The sequence below is a fragment of the Cyprinus carpio genome, chromosome B17 (genome assembly GCF_018340385.1).
Source record: "Cyprinus carpio isolate SPL01 chromosome B17, ASM1834038v1, whole genome shotgun sequence".
NCBI classification, from domain to species: Eukaryota; Metazoa; Chordata; class Actinopteri; order Cypriniformes; family Cyprinidae; genus Cyprinus; species Cyprinus carpio.
This window is the reverse complement of record NC_056613.1, coordinates 14512101-14534780: the sequence shown is the minus strand read 5'-3', so window position 1 is coordinate 14534780 and position 22680 is coordinate 14512101.

Below are 22680 nucleotides of genomic sequence, written 5' to 3'. Positions count from 1 at the left end.
CAACAAAATTTATCAGCAAAACAAGATATAATGGTTATGAATTAAGTGTATTATCTAATATTTTATTATTTTTTTATTTTTTTTTTTTTTTTTGTTGGATAATTTTTTCTTTTTTTTGTTGTTTTGTTTAAGCGATATAACTAAAATGAGGGAACAGACCTGTATTTGTGCAACGTGGCCATGATTTAAATTTAAATGTTGGAAGGAAGTTAATTATAAAAAAGTGGCCATGAACTAATAAGTCAAGGGAACAAATGTCCACAATATATATTTTTTTCTTCCACATACCAGCACATACATCAAGTGATATTTTTTTTATTACAAGTAAAAGAATATACATCTATTTAGAAACAGACTACAGGTCTAGGCTTCTCAGCTCGTCAGGGCCCCCTGCTGGACTGGAGCCCACATTAAATACCCAGCAGGACCAAAGGCTTTCTTTGCTTTTGAGCAAATACCCAGCTTTTTTAAATTTTGTTTTTTTTTATTTTTTTTTGAGGTTTTGATTTCTTGTTGTGGGCTGCAGCTGTTACCTCATATTTTTGCGTTTATATATCATGTTTATTTTGAGTGAGAAAACAATTCACGCTGATTCAAATTCAGAAAACAATAATTTATAACAACAAACACAGTAGCTAGTAAATCACACTTTTTCTATGAATAAAAGGTGAGCCAGCAGCCACAGACGCCTGATAATCATCAGAACTTTCCTTTTCACATGCTTTTCATGTTCAGCAGCTCCGCGAGCAGAGAACTAAGCTGTATTTTCATCATTCTATTCAAAACTGAAATGAACAGATTCGGGTCTCAGATACTACGCTCTCTGTCTGTAAATTCTTCAAAAGTTGTTCATTTGACAATGTCTCTCATTAGCACTCTGTGATCAGGTTTCAGAAGAGAAAGACAATGATAATATACATATTAGGGACAGTGCAGAACGTCTGATAGTTGAGATGGTGTGGAAGCGTTAATTAAGCTTTGTGATGAATGCTTTGCTCCCCTTCTGTTACGAATGTGAAGTCCTTCATCCTGCAGCTAGGCAGAGGCTTAGATCACGTCAGAATTATGAAGGTAAATTTGTCAAACTGTGTTGTGAACAGACTATTCGGTTGTTGTTTTTGGGAAGTGTGACATCTGGAGCATGTGCATATGTTGACAGTTGTTTTCTGTTTGCTGAAAAATAACAATCCTTTGCTGTTTGGATATTATTTAATTGCATATATTAACATGACTTACTTCAAGGAGTATGCTAACCCAAAATTAGCACTCAACTGTGTTCCCATTTGGTGTGCTGACATTAGCTCGTATAGTATTTATGCTCATGGCATCGTTATGCAGCAAATATGAAGAGTTCAGGTTGCATTAAATAAATCCCTTTAATGCCATCATGTGGGGACGTATCCACCGTCTCTCATCCAGCATCCTCTGTGATGTCAGTTTTTACTTAAGCACGTGAAATATATAATCTGCCTTTGGACTTAGTGCCTTTTGTAATATGAGTGGCTTTATCTGCATACCAAACAGAGCGCTGCATGATTACACTTGAACTGTATGTGGATTTTTCATCATTTGCATAAGATGACTGTTGTTGGCTTTTTATTTCTTCTTTTTAATCTTTATGCACTGTATCATCTTTCTTTTTGTCACAAGGGCTCAGTTCTATGGTTGAGTAAATCCAGCGGGTGTCTTGAGAATGTTTTATAGTAGCTTTCAGAAATCTGTGGTTCTTTGCTGAATGTCAGCATGGATGAAAATCACTTTAAAAGAGAGAGGAATTTTAGCATTAAATCAAAGTCCTGAAAGTTTGATCACTATCTTGGAATCGGCTGGACTGTGTGCAAAAGAACATATGCCATGCCATTTTTTGTGATTTTATCAATTCGTTATTTTGATCCCCCAATATCCCGTTTCCCAGAAAACCATTTTAAAGACACAGATCTCATGTACAAAGAGCTCTGTTAGTAATGTGTTCCAACAGCCTAGGGTCCTCGTGGTTTCATGGGGTGGGGGAATCACAAACACAAGGTTCTATCCCTAACCTAACCCTAACATTAAAGGATCAGTCCTCTTCATGTTCAAAGTTTCACAATTTTTTTCATCAAACCTTTTAGAGTGCAAAGATGAAAGAGCATTCTTCCCGTCTTTATTACAGATCTAGAGAATAAAGAGCAGGTGTCATATATTGTTCAAAATGGTTGCAAGAATGACCCTTGTGGTATTATGTTCCTCTGTGTTTTATGGGGTCAGGCTGATTCGGGTCATGGGCATTCCTGAAATAGGTTTAAAGTGACTTGAAAGACACGTTCCACTATTCTTTCTAGAAGTATACTGTGAAAAGATGGGGGTGGGGGTCGCAACATCTTTTACAAGGTTTGTTTAAGAAGTCATTTTAAAAGGGTTTATGTAGCAAGGCAAGAGGCAAGAGGATGACATGGAAATCATTTTTCTATCCTTCCCAATTTCTTTCTCTTTATCCCTTCCAATTGTGGTAGAACCTTCAGGGCAAGAATGTACAGTGCTCTGATTTGACCCTTTTATGACCCAAGTCGTTCAGAAACATGCATGGGCTGAAAAGTGCATGGGCAGACTAAGAGTTTTATACTTAAACTATATATATCTATATATAAATCACTGTGAACTGATATTTAACCCAGGTTTTACTCTACTGTCTGAGATTGTCAACAATTGTCTCTTTGCTGTAAATTATCTATCTGTATAGAAATTTGGCTTGTGAGATTGAAAAGTTGAAAGGAAGTTTAAAGTGAACATAAAAGCAAAATTTACCTCTATTTAATGCATGCTAATCCAAAGAAGAAACAGATGGTCTTTTGCTATACAAAACATCTTTCCTTTAGGCCATACAGGGTTGTTAATCATTTGGCAAATAGCTATCATGTGTTTAAAAATGAAGTAATATTGCCTCCAGTCACATTCGTAAACTTTAAGGTCAAAGGTGCATTTTGTTGTGGGATATAGTGTCCCACGCAGTGTGTTCTACCCATATTGGCAAAGCAGTAAGTCATTCAGAATATTTCCATTCAGTGCAAAGTAGAGATACTGCATAAATTCAGTCTGATGGGATTGTTTTCCCCACACTAAACCACTGCCCAAGTATGATGCTTTGCAGACTCTGTCTGTCAAACTGAATTGACGGAATATCGATCTGTGAACTGGTCCAACAGCTCAAATATGATGAATGTTGATGATATGTCACTGGGGGACATTATATAATACCTGGCAAACCTTGAAATGTTTGGAGTGGAGCATTCTGCTCATTTCAGCATGTTTTAAGATTAAATATTGGGGAAGCCACCTTCTTGTAGACTTTTAAAAGAATTGTCACAGCTTTGCTATCAAACTCATAGTAAATATTATATGTTTGGTGTGAAATAGTGTGAAAATGCCAGTTTAGAGCAGAGTAAAACTAAATCCTGTTTGTTAATTTTTTTCAGGAGTAGATATTTTGCTCCCTGTTGGTGCTTCAATAAGAGTGTAATAATCCCCCCCGCCCCAGTTCAAATTATCGGCAGGTTTTTTAATTTCCTGGCTAAGGCTATTGTGCGGTAGAGAGCAAACTCAAGGTCTGAGGTGAGTCTGTTTGTTTTGGGAGATAAACAAACATATTAAAGGCCAGCAGCTCAGGTAAATAATTTTGTTTGAAGTAATTTGTGTGTCATCTTTTGTTGTTTTCCTCAGTTGCAGATGAGGCAGTCTATCAGTGGAAGGTCCACTCGAATTACTTTAAGACATTAAGTGCTGGAATCATGCTGTACTTCAATTTACATATGCAAAATGAATGTTCTGTTATATGAAAATGGTTTGCAATTATAAGTTGCCGAGAGTTACATAAATTGAGTTCAGTTATCATGGATGTCAAGGGTAGTTGATGTATAACATGTTTTTTTAATGAACATTTTTAGCTTAGGTTAATAGTCATTAAATGTCTATGGGAAGGTGTTTATTTTATGTGGTGTGATGGATTACCAAGTTTTGACCATTTTTAATTACATTTTTGGCTTCATCTGTTCATTTTAAATGATCCTGTGGTCTGACAAATGAATTAAAAAAAAAATCAAATATTTCATGCAGTCCCTCAATGAATATGAGCTCATAAAGCTGCTTGAATAATTATTATAAAAGGATTACCATTATACTTCTAAAATGTGCCTTAAACTGTGTATTTCTTTTTTTCAAATGTTTTTGAAAGAAGTTATACTCACCAAGGTTAATATGGGCTACCATGCCCCCCCCACACCAAATCTTAAAAAAAAAAAAATTTGAAATAGAAATGTTTTGTAATAATATTAATATCTTTTACTGTCACTTTTGATAAATTTAACTCATTCCAGGACATGTGGTATTGCTTACTTAAATCTTACCCCTAACGTTTGAACAGTAGGATAAATAGACTTAAAATATAAAAAAATAGCACAAAACATGAAGATTTGTTCTCAAAACATTTGAAGGCTTTTTATGCTAATCTCCACTGTTATATTTTCCCGTATTTTTGACTGATTATAAAGACATGTGAAAAGGGATTTTGGGAGATTTACAGTAACCAATAGAACAGCATAAAAAAACACATTAAGTGTGGCCTGCTGCAGTCTCTCTGCATTACAGCAGCCCTGTTGTTCCTCTCCTGGGTTTTCTCACTAGAAGCTGTTTGTTAGAAAGCCGATTTGTCACCCCAGCTATGCTGTGAGCATCATTAGCAGAGGTCGACAGCTCTCTGACTCGCCTGGTTTCATGGTTGAATTCTCCTTCTCCACATGACTCTCTCTCTCTCTCTCATTTAGGACTCGGGGTAAAATCATGCTTTGGTAGAGCCGCTGGTGATGAATGACCAGGCTTGAAAGAAAGATAGCAGTATGCAAGACAGGGGTAGGTTACATAAAGGGGTTATTATAATTCCAAAGGACGATATGGCTTTGATAGGAATTGGCTGTTTGGGTGTGGTGTGAAAATATTTAGATGTGTGTGGAAGTCAGAGATATGGTGGAAATTCGGCATAATGCACTGGACTGTCAGCTGAAAATGACAAGTTCTAGATTTAAAATTTTAAACATCTGTTTATTGCAATTAAACATATTTATTCACATACTCACCACTTCCAGGCCATCTTTACTCCTAAAGCCATGTGTACCATATGTTTACCAACCATTGCAGTGCATGGTATGAGAAAGAACCCATGAGAACTCAGTATAAAGAATTAAATTAATGAAATAAAAAATCTTTAAACCAGTGAATTCAGCCATGAGGAGATATGGGGGAGTGAGCTGCTTATTATGCTATCCTCCTTATGTTCTTCTGTCCTGTGAAATCATGTTAGTTTTGAGTTTGTAAAAATTATCATGTTAAAGTGTTTAAAATAATGGGCAAGCTCAGTAAATTTTACTCAGTACAAAAAAACCTTGGTTTTGCCCAGTTCCTTGCGCAATACTATGTTATGACCTCAAAACACTTTAAATTTGTAACCTCATACAGTTTAGTATTTGCATCTCCATATGTGTGGCTTTTCTAATGTAGTAAATTTGCTCTGTAGCTTACCTGGCAGAGCAATGAGGATTGCTAAGGTACAAGTCCTGTGAAACAACACTCCACAAAAGAGCTCAAAGCCTTGAATAGGGAAACTAAAATGGCATGATTGCTTCAGCAAATGTGTTTCTATATCTTTCGTTAAAGGGATAGTTCACCTAAAAGTGAATATTTTCTGTTAATCTACTCACCCTCAGGCAATCCAAGATGTAGAGCTGTGTGTGCATGCGCCCGTGCATTATGCAACAATCATAAATGCACTGAGAACAAGTTGCCCAGACTGTGGATTAAAGGTAATAATGTTAATTTTCCTGCACAGACTGATCTTTTTACTTCACAAGACCTAAAAGTATCATCAGGAGCCGCAGGTTTTAATTTGGTCTTGTCTGTATATGTTTTTTTTTTTTTTTTTTTTTAAGTGTATGAATTGCCATGGACAATCTTCTTCTTCTTTATTGTTCTGCTGAAGAAGAAAATTGACTAACACAAAGCAAACAGTGTGTGCTAATAATGAGTGCAATCAGCAAGCCCAATTCAGTCTTCACAATGTTCAGAATCTTCCTTATAACACAAATAAGTCCTATTATACCTAGCAAAAAATTCTCAATTAGTCTATTTCTCTGGCTAGTTCATTGAGAACACTTCACAAACATCTTCAAGGAAACCTTATTCTCACCTCAGGCTTTAAAAGGACTGCAGCCAAGTGACAGCTTGCCTCACCATCGACTTGGTAGAAACATGTTTGGTTCTCTTTTTCTTTGTCTTTCTTTTCATCCCTCTTTCACTCTCTCTGTCATTCTCTTTGCATTCTGTATTTTAGCCTTGGCTTCACTGTGTCCTCCAGCACTGGAGTATATAGTGAAAGGGAAGAAGAACAGAATCTGAAATTGCATTGAGCTTGAGGTAAATACAATGAGACAGAGCAGCTTCTTCTTTCACATCACTGGCCGCTTACAAAACAGGTTTGGATTATCAATCCTGACAGAATGTGTGTTTCCTAATTCCACTTTTCACTTTCTTCCCTCTTTCCAGTCCATATGGCAATGCAAATTCGAATGCAGAATATATGATGTCTTGAAACTGGGAAACTATAGTGATTATAATTAATTGATTGACATGATTGAAGTTAAATAATATTAATTATTGTCCAATAACATTATCTCCTTTTGAGAATGTCAGCAAAAGAAGGCATTTTCTAGGCATTGTTTTTTTCTTCATAGTGGCTCTTACTTTGCCTGTATACAGTTCAGCTTGTCATGAATAGTCTTCACTCTGTTCGATCTGGTTCTCTGAGGTTTGACCAGTGAGAAGCAACGGAGCAAAACAAATCAAACAAAAGTGTGTTGCTTTGTAAAGTATGTTCTCTCCCAGGAGAACCCAGTTCTTTTCTTGCAGAGTCTTAGCTGAGAGCATTACAGTTGGAGAACAATAATGTTTATGCTTAAAGGGACAGTTTACCAATAAATGAACATTCTGTCATTATTACTCACCTTCTTGTCATTGAAAACCTACTGTATATGCCTTTCTTTATAGTTCATTTACTGAATAAATGAATATTCTGTCATCATTGACTTACCTTCATGTCACTGGAAACCCATATGTCTTTCTTTCTTCCATGTAACACAAAAGGAGATATTGAGCAAAATGTCCAAGCTGCTTTTTCCATTAAATGAAAGTGAACAGTGACCACAACTGTCCCTGAACAAAAGCAGCTTGGACATTCAGTTAAACATTTCCTTTTTTTAATAAAAAAAAAAAAAAAAAAAAGTACAGGTTGATGCCAGAATTTAAAAATTTCCTTGCAAGCTTGACATTTTAAGATATTTGTTAAAACAAAAGCCTTAATCTTAAAACACAAGTTACTGGATCATACTGGGAACTAAATTATTTATGCACAACATGTTCTTTCATTAAAGTTTAAATAAATGAGTAATACTACAGTACACTGTGCTACTCTCTTAGTCGATTTGACTTCCACAGTTGGTGCATTCTGCTGATCCATCTTTATAATGATCAATTTGCACTTGTAAAGTCCTTTGCTATTGTTATCACCTCAACAAACCGTGCATTTTATAATTGGGACAAGCTGCAGCAGATTATAAAATGATATGATCTTTTGACTCCTCCTAGTTTATATTGACTTCTACACTGCATCATGATGGGAGTCTAAATGGCAACAGGATTAAAGATTTTTGGAACTTCAATACCAGAACGTCCATATAAAAACGCGAGAGGATGGGGTGTCACTGTGGTAATCCTGAACGCCTATGAAGAGAGCTGACACCCTCATAATGCGAGCTGGGACTTCGATAATAATGTCTTTAGGAGGCTCTCACACGCAGCGTAATCCTCCTTTGATTGATGGAGGGAGGCCAGAGTGCTCATTGATCAAAACTCCCTCCTGCTCCGTTTGGCCTGGGACTGAGGCTGAGAATTAGTCAACAGAGGAACAAGAGAGAGAACTAACCAAATAAGATGATGAAGATTTGATTCTCTCGTTCTCCATGTCTCTGTGCATCTTTTTTGCTATTTATCTCTTGAGTTCAATCTCTCTCTCTATCCCTGAGAGATTCCGATGATGAGATTACGAGGGAGAGTGGTGTCCCTTTTTCCAGTTTGAATGCCTCATGAGCAGCTCTCATGCAGAACATAATGCTGAAAGCCTCTTCAGTTGCAGCTTCCTTAGAAATCATAAGCTATTGCCTGCAGGTTAAATAGATGCTTCTGTTTTTCTATAGCCAGACATCAGCTTATATCAGCAGTCCAGTGGAGCTAGACAAGACAAAGTCATGAATGAGTAATAGTAACACTTACCTCTTGGAACCTGATAAATCTGGAGTGCATTGACTGAGCACTGTGGTATGTGGAGGACTTCATGAATGATTTCTTCATTCATTCATTTTTTTGTACTTTATTTATTTATTTATTTAAATCAGTTAATTGATATTCAGTTTGTTTATTCATAAATATATTAATTATTGTTGAATTTTATTCATTGATTTATATATTTATTTATTTTTTTTTTTTTTTTTTATTCTTATTCTAATGTAAATTCAGTTAAATTTTATTCTTATTTAGTATTCATATATTATATATTGTTTGAGTATATTATTACATTCAGTACATCAAAGTAATTTATGCATTTTAAACATTGCTTTTAAACTAATACAAAAATAATACAAAAGACATGTAGCTTTTATGTGTTACTCCTGCCTGATGTTTGCATAGTATTTGCATATTATTAGTCACCTAACTAAGTAGCTATACTATAATAGACTCATTTGTTCAGGAATGCATTATTCAACATTTATATTAGAAACATCCTTGTTAATGTGTTTCATTTATCACAAGCAATTTGTCAGCACTTGGCAATCTATTCACTATTCATACAGCATAAGATGATTCAACGACAGTGTACAGCATTGCTTTTATATTATTATTTGTATAAATCCAGCGACTACTTTGCATAAGGAACCAACAGGTGGGAAATGTTTCAAGTAAATGCATTACAAAGGTCATACTTTTGTCTGGAATTGCAGAGAAATTGTCCTTTGGCAACAAATCAGATTTCACTATTATTTACTTTATCGATGTAGCAACCAAACTCAAAAGCCAAAGTCTACATGAAAGGCATGTTTCATTGATCGTGACTCTTTTAACTCATTGCAGGGGGTGAGACAGAAAATATTCTAATAGGGTGAAAATCTATTTTTAGATTTTAGTCAACCAGTGCAGAACAAAAGATGAAAATCAAATAATCACAGCCCAGGTTGCAAAATAGATGTGATGTTAGGCTGTTTAAATTTTATTTTGTGATGGTGGTGCTGCAAAAGTGCATCATAATTCAAAGAGTGATGGCTAGTACAAGTAACAAGTGTTTTTGCAAATAAAGCGTGTTCACAAAGATCAAGAGATATGCACTTTGCATTTATTGCCTAGATTAATTAACACTATGATGCTTGTATCAGATGCTCCAGGGCATGGGCATCACTGGGGACTGTTTTAGTCTGAATCATGTAAAGTGAGGTGTGAAATTAAACTCTTGCAATGGCAAACCCACCTCTCCTTGACATCCCTGTTCCCCTTTCCCTATCCTTCTCTTCTGTTTCCCCCGTTTCACCTCACACGCAGCCCAGCATCAGCTGATTATTGGAAAACTCAATAGCTTTGTGGGCTATAATTATCTTTTCATTACGGAGGTGTTGTTTTATTCACCGTGAGCTCCACATACAGACAGCAGGATAAGCTCATGAAAATTCATCAGCTTGTTAACTTGCAGAGCACATGCGGAGGTTTTTAAAACATTATTATTCTAGTCAGGCCTCCAAATGAAAAAGCCAGACCAAGTTGCTAATACCTGGATGAGAGGCTTCGAGTCTCTTGGTGAGAAACGTTGTAGACTCTTAAACAGACACACGGAGTGGGATAGCAGCGTATCTCTTTCGTGTCAGGGGGTTAAGTGTCTTGTGTGCTAATGCAGCTTATGAATTGCAAAAGTGTAAAGGGTCACATCCAAGGGCAACGATGAATGTGGGGTTTGCGTTTGATCTTTGGCAGAAGTAAATGCAAGAGATTTCCAAAGCATGTTAATCTGTTGCGTTTTGAACATTTGTACGTTAAGATGAGGAAATCACAGGTCTTTATTGCAGGGATGGGGGAGGGGGGATTTGTCTCATCCCGAATTATTTAATCACCTTCAGAGGGGTCAACAATTTAAAGAGAAGCACGTAAAATAGATAAAAAGTTCAAAACCATGTAAAGTATTTGGCTAAAATTGGCCATGAATTATTAAATGCATCAATTCCCCAAAGTGGTAACTGGGGGGTACAGTGTTCCAGCGATAGTAAGCTTTGCATCCAAATGCAGGAATTACTTGGGTCTTGTTAAAGAAAGGGGTTTGGGGGAAGGAGTATGAGGGAGTGCTGACAGGGAGAAATGTGCCAGTCAAAAGCAAATAATGAATGATTTTGTACTGTACTGAAGAAGCTGCTGCCTGACATACTGTAGTAGGGAAATTGCAAGACAGGATATTCATATTTCGCTGCCATCTTTATAGATGGAATATGGAATAAATACCACATAATTACCTAGTAAATACATAATGATTCAACCTTTCATTAACAGATTTTTTTCTAATGTGAATTTGTTGTGATTTTAAACAGTTCAATTAGCAAGCAGTTAATACTGAGTAACTGAAATTTGAGGCAAAACATTGTCAGTTACTTGTCAAAAATAAGTCCAAACAAAGCCTCAGCGGAATCGCTGTGTGTTTCTAAGCAGCACATAAGAGTGACGTTCTGACTGCTTCACCCTTTTTGAATGAATCATTTCAGTGAACGATTCAGTGACTCACTTACTTCATGACAAGTACATTCTGTATAGTATGAATGTGGGTGGTATGAATGAAATTCGCCATGTTGGCACTATCACATGACCTATCAGCATCAGTCGCACCACTTCACTCCCTTTCATAATTCTTCTCCCATGGATTCATGGGATAGTAAAATGTCAATCGAATGCTTACTCAGGAATCTCGGTGGAAGTAGGTCAGACATACTACTCTTTTGGACTGAACTGTTATATAATTAGACTAATAATATTAGTTTTATCTTATTTTTATCCAATTTCCCTTTACCTAGAGGACAACTTATATAAAATAGCACACTTGCCCCAATCTTTCTTAAGATGTCTGTTGAAAAATCCTCTTGAAAAATCTTTTCACCAATTGATCGCACAATGAGCAATAAGGAAGATAATTAGTGTAAACTCACAGCTCTGCAGAATTAAATGAACATCTCTCGGTGCTGCATGAAGACTCAGTCTAATCCTCATCTATTGAACTGAGGCCACCACTAATTGCAGACATCAGATTTCACAGGGACAGTATCAATCCTTAGCTATTAAAATGTGATTCTATAGACTCTCCTCACTTTTAAAGAGTGATATTCCTGATGCAACAGTTACAAATGAGAAACACAACAGCACGGGTGTCATATTTAAATGTGAATTGAAGTATATGATTTTAACATGATGAAAACCTCACATACCTTCAAAATTGGTAATGTGTGCAGGGTTCCTGTTATTTATTTATTTATTGCTTCACATTGATTTCCTGCCAAAAAGGGGCGTAACTGTATGAAAGGGAGTCAGAAAGAAATTTTCAGAGGCAGTTGTTCAATCTCTTACCCCACTTCCATTCATAATCCATTAATGTGACAGAACACCAACAGAGCAGGGCGAAGTTTCCAAAACAACAATCGCTAGGTGTGACATCCCCTACCGTTATCCAGTCATCTGGTAAGATGCACATTAGATTAATGCAGTCTAATGTGATCAGGTCTTTGGTGTCCCTGATTAGCCTGATTCACCATGTTTATGTAATGAACCAATGTGTTAATTAAGTGCTAATTCATACATCTAGGGGTTTACAGAGCAAAAATGATGAAATTAAGATTCATGATATAGCCGCTATAGTGCACTGAGAGCTTATTTTCTTATTTCTTATTTATTTATTTTGCTCCACTACATCTGTATTTACTTGCCATTTTTCTGCGATGATATGATTTTGTGTCTGACTAAAAGAAAATCTGTTTATCTTGCTCAGGTGTGTTTGACTGAACTGGAACTAAACTCTGCGAGACAGTTGCCCTTCAGGCCCAGTGTTGAATACAGTACAATCAAAACATTATTAATCCTTTATGACTGCATACGACAATCCATACTTCAGGGCTTACTCAAAAAGACTCCCTCCCTAAAGTATCTGAACAAACTTTCTATGAAATCAAATGTAATAGCATCATGGTAATAATGTATAATTTTTAATGTGCACACATTCATTATTCATGCTGTTTATTTTCAGCATTGTGTAACTTGCTAAACACCCACCTGCCCATTTTCCTTTGTTGCAGTGTTCCTGTGATGCAATGATTTGTATTGTGTTGTCAGATAATATTTACAGTACATTGAGTGCAAGCTCATAAAAATGCTGTTTGATGATTTAGTTCTTCATAATGCCACCGAATAAAAGTAACTGTTGAGAAGTAAATGGCAACATAATGCATTCTTACTAAATACACACACACACACACACACACACACACACACACACACACACACACACACACACACACACACACACACACACACACATATGTATACAGTATATATATATATATATATATATATATATATATATATATATATATATATATATATATATATATATATATATATATACATTCAGTATATACACACACACACACACACACACACACACACACACACACACACACATATGTAAAATATTTAAACAGCATATATAAAATAAAAACCATTTATAAATACCAGATAAAAAAAAAACAGTAATGATAACTGTAAAGTCAGCAAACCTTTCACAATAACTGCAAAATATATTCATATTGTAAATATCCATCCATGTGGCATATTACTGTCTCCACACTCATTGGTGGTCACCGCATTGTATCACTTCTCATTTGCATACAGATGAGTTTCATCGCCAACAAAATCAGCAGCTCTGATTGAAAATGAACAACATTCGGTCGCTTTCTTTAGTCAGTGTGACTCAAACAGCACAGTATGTGATAAATTACAATTCCTTTTTACAGTATAGATGTCATACATCTACCTCATATGCTCACACTCTTCCAGCACATGATAAATGGCACTGAAGCTGAACCAAACATGGTCTGTGTGCATAAATCCCACACAGTCCTTTCCACTTAACACAGAAAACAGCATTTTTGAGTGTGATGTGCTCATTTGTCCTGTTATATAGAAAGAAGTGCCTAGTGGTTTTGTGAAGAATGGTAATTGTACTGTGAAATAGCTCTTAAGCTTTTGTTTACAGACGATTGTAATCATCTCTTATTGAAATTTAATTGCGCGTAAAAACCACAAAGGTGTCTTGTGTCTGTGGTCTCTTGTATGGATTTCATCCCATGAGCTTGACTGAAATGGAACGTACTGCCATTGTGAACCTTGACTCTGAAGTGTTTCAGAAGAAAGGCTGGAAGAGAGCATCTCTAATATGGCTCTGAATCGACTGCTGGTCTGCAGGCAGGAGACCCTGGAGAGCCGAGACACTTCTTGCTCGCATCAGCACCTCTAATTTCCCTCTCTCCACATTATAGTTCTCATACTGACACCTTATCCCCTCACACGTGCCCCTTGCTTAGACCTGAGAAGCAAGGAGGACCTTGACAGGGTTGAGTTCTTTCGTATTTATGGGCTTGCTAAGATCTGGAATTGCCTTTGGTATACTGGGTGTGTGTGTGCATGTATGATGGCAACTTTTCACATTTATATCGCTTCAGTCAAGCATAACTTCAGAAATCTCCAGAGGACATAATCTTTTCTACCTCCTTTGGGGAGTTCATATAAAAAAAGTAAAAATGGTGGAAAATTGATATAGAATAGGTGGGGAAAGCACACACACACACGCATGAGAAGACCCTTGGGGTCTCACTGTAGACCTCCTGATGCTGGTTTTCACTGCTGCTGTGTCAGATATGATAAACGTTAAAGAGAGCTGGTGGCATAGAAAATGTTTTTCTTGTTGTAAGAAGATTTTTTTTTTTTACTATTCTTAGACTGCAGTGCTGCAACATATTGACTATGTTTGTATGCATATTATAGTTCTTATTGACACTTTAGGTTTAGTCTTCTTGCTTTACTTACCAAGTACAACATACATGATCAGTGAAAATAAAGACTTTCCTATAACTTGATTTTCTTATAAGATGTTTGTATGGAATACATTATTTTTATTTGGTTTAGAGTGCTTTATATATACTACCATTTGAATGTTTGGGGGCAGTAAGATTTTGTGTAGATATTATGTTGTTGACCAAGGCTGCATTTATTTGATAAAAAAAATAAATAAAAATTCAGGATTTTTGATGACTAGAAAGTTCAAAGCATTTATTTGAAATAGAAACATTAATGTAAAAGTCTTTCTGTCATATTTGATCAATTTAATGCATTCTTGTTCAATAAAAATATTAATTTCTTTCAAAAAACTTACTGACCCAAAACTTTCAGATTTCATATCCAGAATTTAGAAGCAAAGTAGTTTTTAAGTGCATTGCAGTTTATAAGAAATATATATTTTTATCTTTTGAAATAAAATTACAAGATCACTGTAGAAACAATGAGAAAATATAGATTTAAAAAAATGTTGTGGCAGTAAACATTGAGGCAGAAATCACACATTTACACGTCTAAAATTATTCATTCCAACTGAATCGCACCTTCTGCAGACACCTTAAACTGAAAATTCTGTCATTATCATCCCCTCAGGTCACTTCAGCCTTGTACAGCCTTTTTCTTGTGGAACAAAACATCAAACCTTCTTGTTTCCAAAATGCAGACAAAATTACAGGCTGTCAATTTTGGCTGCAGTTCTTCCATTCTTCCAAAACTTGTACTTCTATGCTGTACCATCTTAGTCTATAAAGAGCTACTGTATTAGAAGTCCTTGGCATTGAGAGTGCCATTCTCTACCAGCTACAGTTTTGCCCTTACACAGTACAGTTTTAAAAATGAGTAGTATCATATCCAGTGGCATCACTAACCTCTTACCGAAGCTCTCTAAGGACAGTGCTTGTTATCTTGTGACTGTGCAATTCAGTGGGACTGCTGGTGCAAGTCTTTCCCCATGAGAACAAACGGAGACAACATGAAAGAGTGAAACACACATAAAGGCACATTCCCAAGTCCCAGGGGTTTGAAAGAGAGAGGTAGGAGTGAGTAAATACTACACCAAGAGACAGAGAGAGTGCTGAGTTAGGACTGTAGGAATTATGGGAATTAATTTAAGGCCTTTCTGTGTGTTTTTTTCTCCCTTTGTTAATTGATTCCAGCTCCAATGAGTGTTCCATATGAAATCAATATAAGATATTTTGCCATCTATTTACTGTCTTCATGTGCATGTGTTGGAGGTGCCTCCATGCTGGCTATCCCATCATGCCCCACTGTGAGGATTAGTGAACTACAGATGTGCCCGGCAGCACTGGGATCACATTCCAGGAAAATGTCGAAAAACGAAGTGCCCTTCCAAAATACTGAGAACTGAGCGGAAGTTGAAAGAGAAGAAAAGGATAAAGAGAGAAAATGTGAGAAAGGATTGGAAGAGAAATAGGGGAGAAATGAGAACCAGCTGTAATTGGCTGATAGTTATAGCATTTGACCTTGAGTGTACAAAAAATAAACTTTTCAACGGTAGTGTACAGAAATACTGTGCACAGTATACTATATACTGCATCAAGACTACTATTCAGAACATAGCCAATGCAGTGCCAGTTTGTGAAAGGATGAGGGAACTGCAGAAGATCTTCATCTGATCCAAACTTTAATAAAAAATGTTTTTGTCTTTGGTTTACATAAGGTAACATCCTTTATTTAACAGATAAAGTAATTTGTGAAAATTAATTTATTTGTGAGGTAAAAAGACGAATTTCTAGCATATTCTTAACTATCTCCTATTAAAGGCCTACAGAACCTAATTGGAGCCTCATCGACCTGATTCTATCCAGGCCTGTAATTTTGCTTAATCTGGGAGTTGAGCAGCTTTCAGGGTCGACGAAAGAGGATTTTACAAGGGAACATCCATCGAAATGAAAGCGCAGCTTGTGTTGATTACTGAATTAAAAGATGCGATGGGATTTGCTTGTCAATTCTGCTGTAAAATATTACATAATTACAGGCAAACAAAGGACAGTCTCATTCCATACTTAATTTGGATGTGTTACCTGGTTTATTTAGGGACATTTATTTATTTTGTGCCTACATCTGAGCCATTTATTTAATGTATCGCCTAAAAATACGTCCAATTACATTTAGGAATTTTTAGAATTGCACCAGTGCCATGGCAGAGAGAACAGATCAATTTTAAGTACATGATGAGACGAATGAAATACTCACATGTCACAGGAGAGCATGTCAGTAATCCTGTCAGGGCAGGCAAAGGGGTGGAAAAGGAGATAATGCTTTTTCTCTTTCTCATTTCCCTGGTTATTTATAGTGAAACATTTATATGCGCCTGAAAATGGACAGTGTGTGCTACATTGGCTCTATGGTATCTTGCCAAACATAAACCCCCTAAAATGTTTCTCCTTTGATGTGTTACCAAATGTATGCATGTCTAATGCATGCATATATTCATGTATCGTATAACCTCTTTGTTATATATAACAGTAGAAGTGCAGTTACATTGGATCCAAACTTGTATCCAGCTTATTTATATTTACATTTCGATTCAAGTGACAGAAACCTAAGTAAGTGTGTTTCTGCTGAGCTCCACTTTCTAAGTTCTGCTTCAGCTCTAATCCTCACTAAATCTGCAAAGATCCATCATTACCACATGCAAAAAGAAAGTGCTAGCTGGAAAACTGAACTTGATCTTGATGCATTATTAAGTTGAATACAGTTCATTTTCTTTCAGCTCTGGACTTGGACATTTAGTCTTGGTAGACTTTTGACTGTCAGCATCTTTTGATATGTATCACTTTTTCATGTCACACTATGTGAAGGTTTCTATGATACAGCTGAATTGACCTAGCTTTCGTGATACTAAGTACTGCAAACAAAACTTTGTAAAAAAAAATGCTTTACTGAGCATTTGGCAAAGCATTCATGGCATCTTTTTGGATAACTGCATTTGGTTGCCTAAAGTACATCCTGTCAAAATCCAGAGATCTTTATGAAAAGAGTATTAGTGAAATTCCTTGTGTGTGTACTTGGTAAAATGGCTCTTTCTGACAAATGTACATGTCCAGCCACACGCAAATGTCTGACAACAGAAATGTCAGAGATGTCAAAGCATTCAAAAGATGTTGGGAAAAGGGCAAGCTCTTATTCACAAGGAAGCAGAACAAAATGAAACATGTAAGATGACATTCTGATGGGATTGATTCTCAGCTGACACATTTAGGCCATGCACAGCAAAAACTTTAAACTAGTTGTTCAATTATTTATTTTATTTTCACTTTTTTATTAGGCTATTTACATATGTTTATAATGAAATCCGTACAGACAGTGACTTCTGATTAAACATGGTTTCAAAGTAAAAGTTTTAATTTATTTGAAAATCTTCTACATTTTTAAGAACTTGCATTTTTGAACTAGAGATTAAAAACAATAAATAAATTCCTTTTCAACATCCCAGACATCCTAATTTTCATTGACCCTCTTAGCATTGTTCCATTTTGGTAACAATACGTCATGCTGCAGACTCCTCACACCCTGCCAGGCTGTACTAAAACAAGTTAGACTAGTGTGTACGTGTTTATTTGTGTGTATCCTTGAGATCTAAACATGTCTCTGTTACCCCGCTGTGCTGCTAATATCTGAACTGATCCTAAGCATCCAGGACTCTGCAGGAGGTGGAGAAAAATGTTCATACCATGCAGAGAGGAAGCCTGTTTGATCTCCATATTCTCTGTCCACTGGAAGTCAGATGGTCCTTCACCATCAGAGACATTAATATGTTGGGTTAAGGTCATAAATGCATAGAGGAAGTTCCATGTGAAAGTAATACACAGTATTATGTAGTTCCTACACTCATTTTCATGGTCTGCTGAACTTATCTGACACAATCCTTTAACAGCTACTAAAGACAATTTTGCTGCTATACAAATAATGTGCATACTGTCCCCTTTATGAAGCTACATTATTTTTCATCTAGGAGAGATACATACAATATTATCAGCTGCCAAACTGATTCATGAACTGGACATCTGGAATCTCACACAAGGTCTAAACCTTGACTGATTCAAAATTTGTTAGAAAATTGTGATTTGTATTAAATTAGTTATTTTTCAAAGAAAAATCACCACTGAAATTTATATAACAGGTCACGTAAAACAATTTAAAAGGAAATGACTGAAGTATTGACAACAGAGCTATTTCATCAAGTCTAGTAAATGGTTTCCAAGCACAATCTAGCTTGTTATGCTGTCCAGTGTTTATAACATTTATCTTCTAGAAACACTGACTCCTGGACAAATGATAAAACGATGAGCGATTTTAAAGAGATTTTGCTGGCAAGTCTAACAATTTGATTTAAATTGGAATAATGAGAACAATTTGTAAGATCTTGATGGTCCGTGTGGGTGTGGAAACTAATGGAAATTGAAATCTATATGGAGGAAACTGCCTGGCTAAGCTATTCCAAGACAAAAATAATGGGAAAGGTAACCTTCGCCTTGCTGAATTTAGAAACTAACAAGTCTGACCTTCAGATACCATTCATGTGCTGCTATAGCATCAGTTATGAATGAATACTTTATGTGTTTACTCATTAGATAACTCTTCAGAGGCAAAATCCTAAAAACTTGTGTTTATATTACAATTAAATTATTTCTGGAAATAATATATTCCACAGCTTAGCATAGTCAAGAATTGCCCCCATGACAGGAAGACGAAAATGAACAACTCTTTCCAGAAATAGGCTGATGACCTCCACTCTGCTGCTTAGTTAACTTAATTAAAATGAGCTAAAGCAAGACATTTCTTGAACATTTAATCACAATTTAAATTCTTTTATGTTCAATCCAATTAAATTAGTAAATTGGAAGTTGACTAAATCTTTTTGTGTTGGCAACTGAGACTTCTTTCTTATTTCTAGTTCCCAGCATGCTTTCCAAGAGACCCACTTTAGAGATAAAATATCACTTAACTCTGTCATTTTCTGCATTTTTCAGTAACTTGGGGTGGAAGCTTTTTTTTGGGATTTTGGATTTCATCAAAAATATCTTCATTTGTGTTCCGGTCAAGGTCTTACAGGTTTGGAATGACATGAGACTGAGAGTAATTAATTACAGAATTTAAATTTTTGGGTGAACTATCCCTTAGTCAAAAAAACTAATGGGATCTCATCAAAATAAAGGGATAATTCACCCCAAAATGAAAATTTTGTCATTAATCACTTACCCTCATATCGTTCCAAACCCATAAAAGCTTTGTTCATCTTCGGAACACATTTTAAGATATTTTGGATGAAAACCAGGAGACTTATGACTGTCCCATAGACTGCAAAGTAAAATAAACTGTCAAGGTCCAGAAAAGAAAAGAAGCGACAAAAAAAATAAGATTAAAAAAAAATAAGACTTTATTCAACAAGATGACTTTATTTTTGTTTTCATCGCGTACAAAAAGTATTCTCGTCACTTCACAACGTTACAGATGAATCACTGATGGCAGATGGACTATTCTGATGATGCTTTTCTGGACTTTGACAGTGTATTTTACTTGGCAGTCTTTGGGACAGTCACAAGCTCTCCCGGTTTTCATCCAAAATATCTTAAATTGTGTTCCGAAGACAAACAAAGCTTTTACGGGTTTGGAATGACATGGGGGTAAGCGATTAATGAAAAAAAAAAATCATTTTGGGATGGAGTATCCCTTTAAGATAAAGAAAATGAAAATGTTCTCACCACATGACGTTTCAAACCTGTGTGACATACTTTCTTCTATATTACAAAATAAAAGATATTTTAAAAAACATCTCAGTGTTATTTTGTTCCCACAATGAAAGTCACTGAGATCCATTATTATTTATTTTGGACTCCACTGACTTTCATTTTATGTACAAAAAGAGTTAAACATTCATCAGAATATCTTCTTTTGTACTGTATTTTTGGGTGAACTATCCCTTTAAGTTGGACAATAAGTGTGGTGAGGCTTCCAGGAGCCTGCAAGCCAGACTGGAACAGATTATTTCCATTTCAGTGTGCCTTATGCATCAGATGGTCAGTGAACAGCTAGGCTGTGGGTGGTTTGTGGGTAAGTCATATGAGATTGAGTCTAGCATTGTACCGGTGTGAGTGGTCTTAAGCCTCAGGTCTGTGTGATTGTCCGGCTGTCTTAGTACTGACTGACCAGAGTCTTAAGAATGTCTGAGAGGTTGAGTCATGGCAGTGGGACTGCTGGGTTTGTCAATCACCCAAAACTCATTCCTACGGCAACCTGGAAGCACGATCCGCCTCTGCACCCAGACGATTTATCATCACACCGTCACAAAGATTGGTAGCATAACGGAGGCGGTGATTATCGACCAATGTAAGTTTTGATGACTTGTTACAAGTTTGTAACACAAATCATAGAAAGTGTCCACACAGCTTTGTCATAATTTTGTGCTAAGGAACGAGTCTCACTCTGTCTGTTCGTCTGTTTTGGTTGGAAAAATACTGGGTGGGAGAATATTCTGCAGAATATTGTCTTTACAGTAATAAAATATTTTCCCTCACTCATATGGAAGCAGAATGCCATGGCTTTGGTCACTGTGGTCAATATTTTATACTTTTGGGGAGATTCCTCCTTTCTCACATTTCTGTAAGACGTTTGATGGTCCTGTGGGGTTTGACCTGTGCAGTGAACAGGGATGGACCCTTATTCATGTTGTCAATGAAGACAAAGGAGGTCACTTGTGGCAGATTTATACTCTCTTTGTCCGAATGTGAGCACACGTGACCGAGCACCTCAGATTGTGTGACACACAAAAAACATCGCCGTCCACAGAAATCCTCACACCTGGGTATTCTAGCGGTTTGTCTTGCCCATTTTGTGACATGCACTATTTCTGGAACAAACAGTTTACAGAATGGGGCCTAAAGCATGCTTCTTATTCAGTAAATGTTCAGTGAAACGTGGAGCTCGCTTAACCTTGAAAATGTTGAGTGTCAACCTTAGGGAGTCAAATAAAATTTTATATGAGGTTAATTTAGAATAAATTAAGCTGTCACTCAGTAGGCTAGTTTAGGACCAAATGCTGGTTTATATAGTGAGCTTAAAAAGTCATTTATTCCTGTGATGACAACACTGAATTTTCAGCAGTCATTACTCCAGTCTTCAGTATCACATGATCCTTCAGAAATTCTTTTAATATGCTGATTTAGTCAGTGTTAAAAACAGTTGTGATGCTTAAAATTATAGCGGAACGCATGATACATTATTTAGAAATCTTTGATTACTTGGAAGTTACGAAAAAACAGCATTTATTTGAAAAAGATATTTTGAAACGTGTTTTCCATTTTTGATCAATTTAATTAATTCTTGCTGAATAAAAGTATTAATTTTACTTTAAAAAAAAAATCTTCTGATACCAAAATCTGTAAATTTTTGGTAGATTGATAGAAATCTAATCTTACTGACCCCCAAATTTTGAATGATATAATTTAGTAAAATGTAATGGTTGAGTTTGATAAATGCAGTCAACATTATAATATTGGTAAAAATGTAGCAAATGGAATGCTATTCTCTTTCTGTTGTTATCTTTGTTTACTGTACTATTAAAGGGGTCCAAATTATGTTTTTTTTTAAGTATACCAAAGTATAACATATTAATGGAAAATGTTTTCTGTTTTACTTTCCTTCATTACAGCTTTTAGTCTTATTACAGAAAAAAATTTGCAAGTTCTGCAATTAAGGAAAGAAATTTATCATTACAAAAAAAAACTAATTTGAATTGGTAAACAAATAATCACTGACTCACTGAGAGCTAAATCAAGCTTTATGCTTCATACCTTTATGATTTGAATCATGAACGCTCAGATAATTGTCAAACTCTTCCGCACAATCCTCAGAGTTAAAGTAATGAATACCATCCTGAAAAACTTGACCTTATTTAACAAGAATCTGTCATGCATTCCTCTTCATCTTCTTGGTGCATTTCACATTCATTGAAATTACAGAAAGATGGTACCATATTAAAGTCGTATGAGTTATACCCTTTAGACAATTGCTGTGATTTCCATCCATTTCCTTCTTGTTACAATGAAATTTTATTCAGTGAGAGAGTCACTGCTGATGTACTGCAGTATCTCTCTCTCTCTGTCTGGTACAGTGGTAATATAGCTGGGTAGAAGGCCGTCTGTTTTTACTTTGAGTCTGTCTGTTTGAGCCAGGAGGCACAGATAAAGGGAAAGATAATTTAGAGCTCAGACGAATTTCCTAGAAGTCTGAAACTGGGGCAGGGCCACCTAATAGTGTTTCTTTCAGACAGTCTTCCAATAAAGGGGCAGTACTGTCTGTATCTGTAACATTAGCTTTGCAAAATCAATATAAGCTGGGCTTATGCTGTTAACTAAAAAGTACCATAGTATAATATTTCTCTAATTTCTCTAAAAC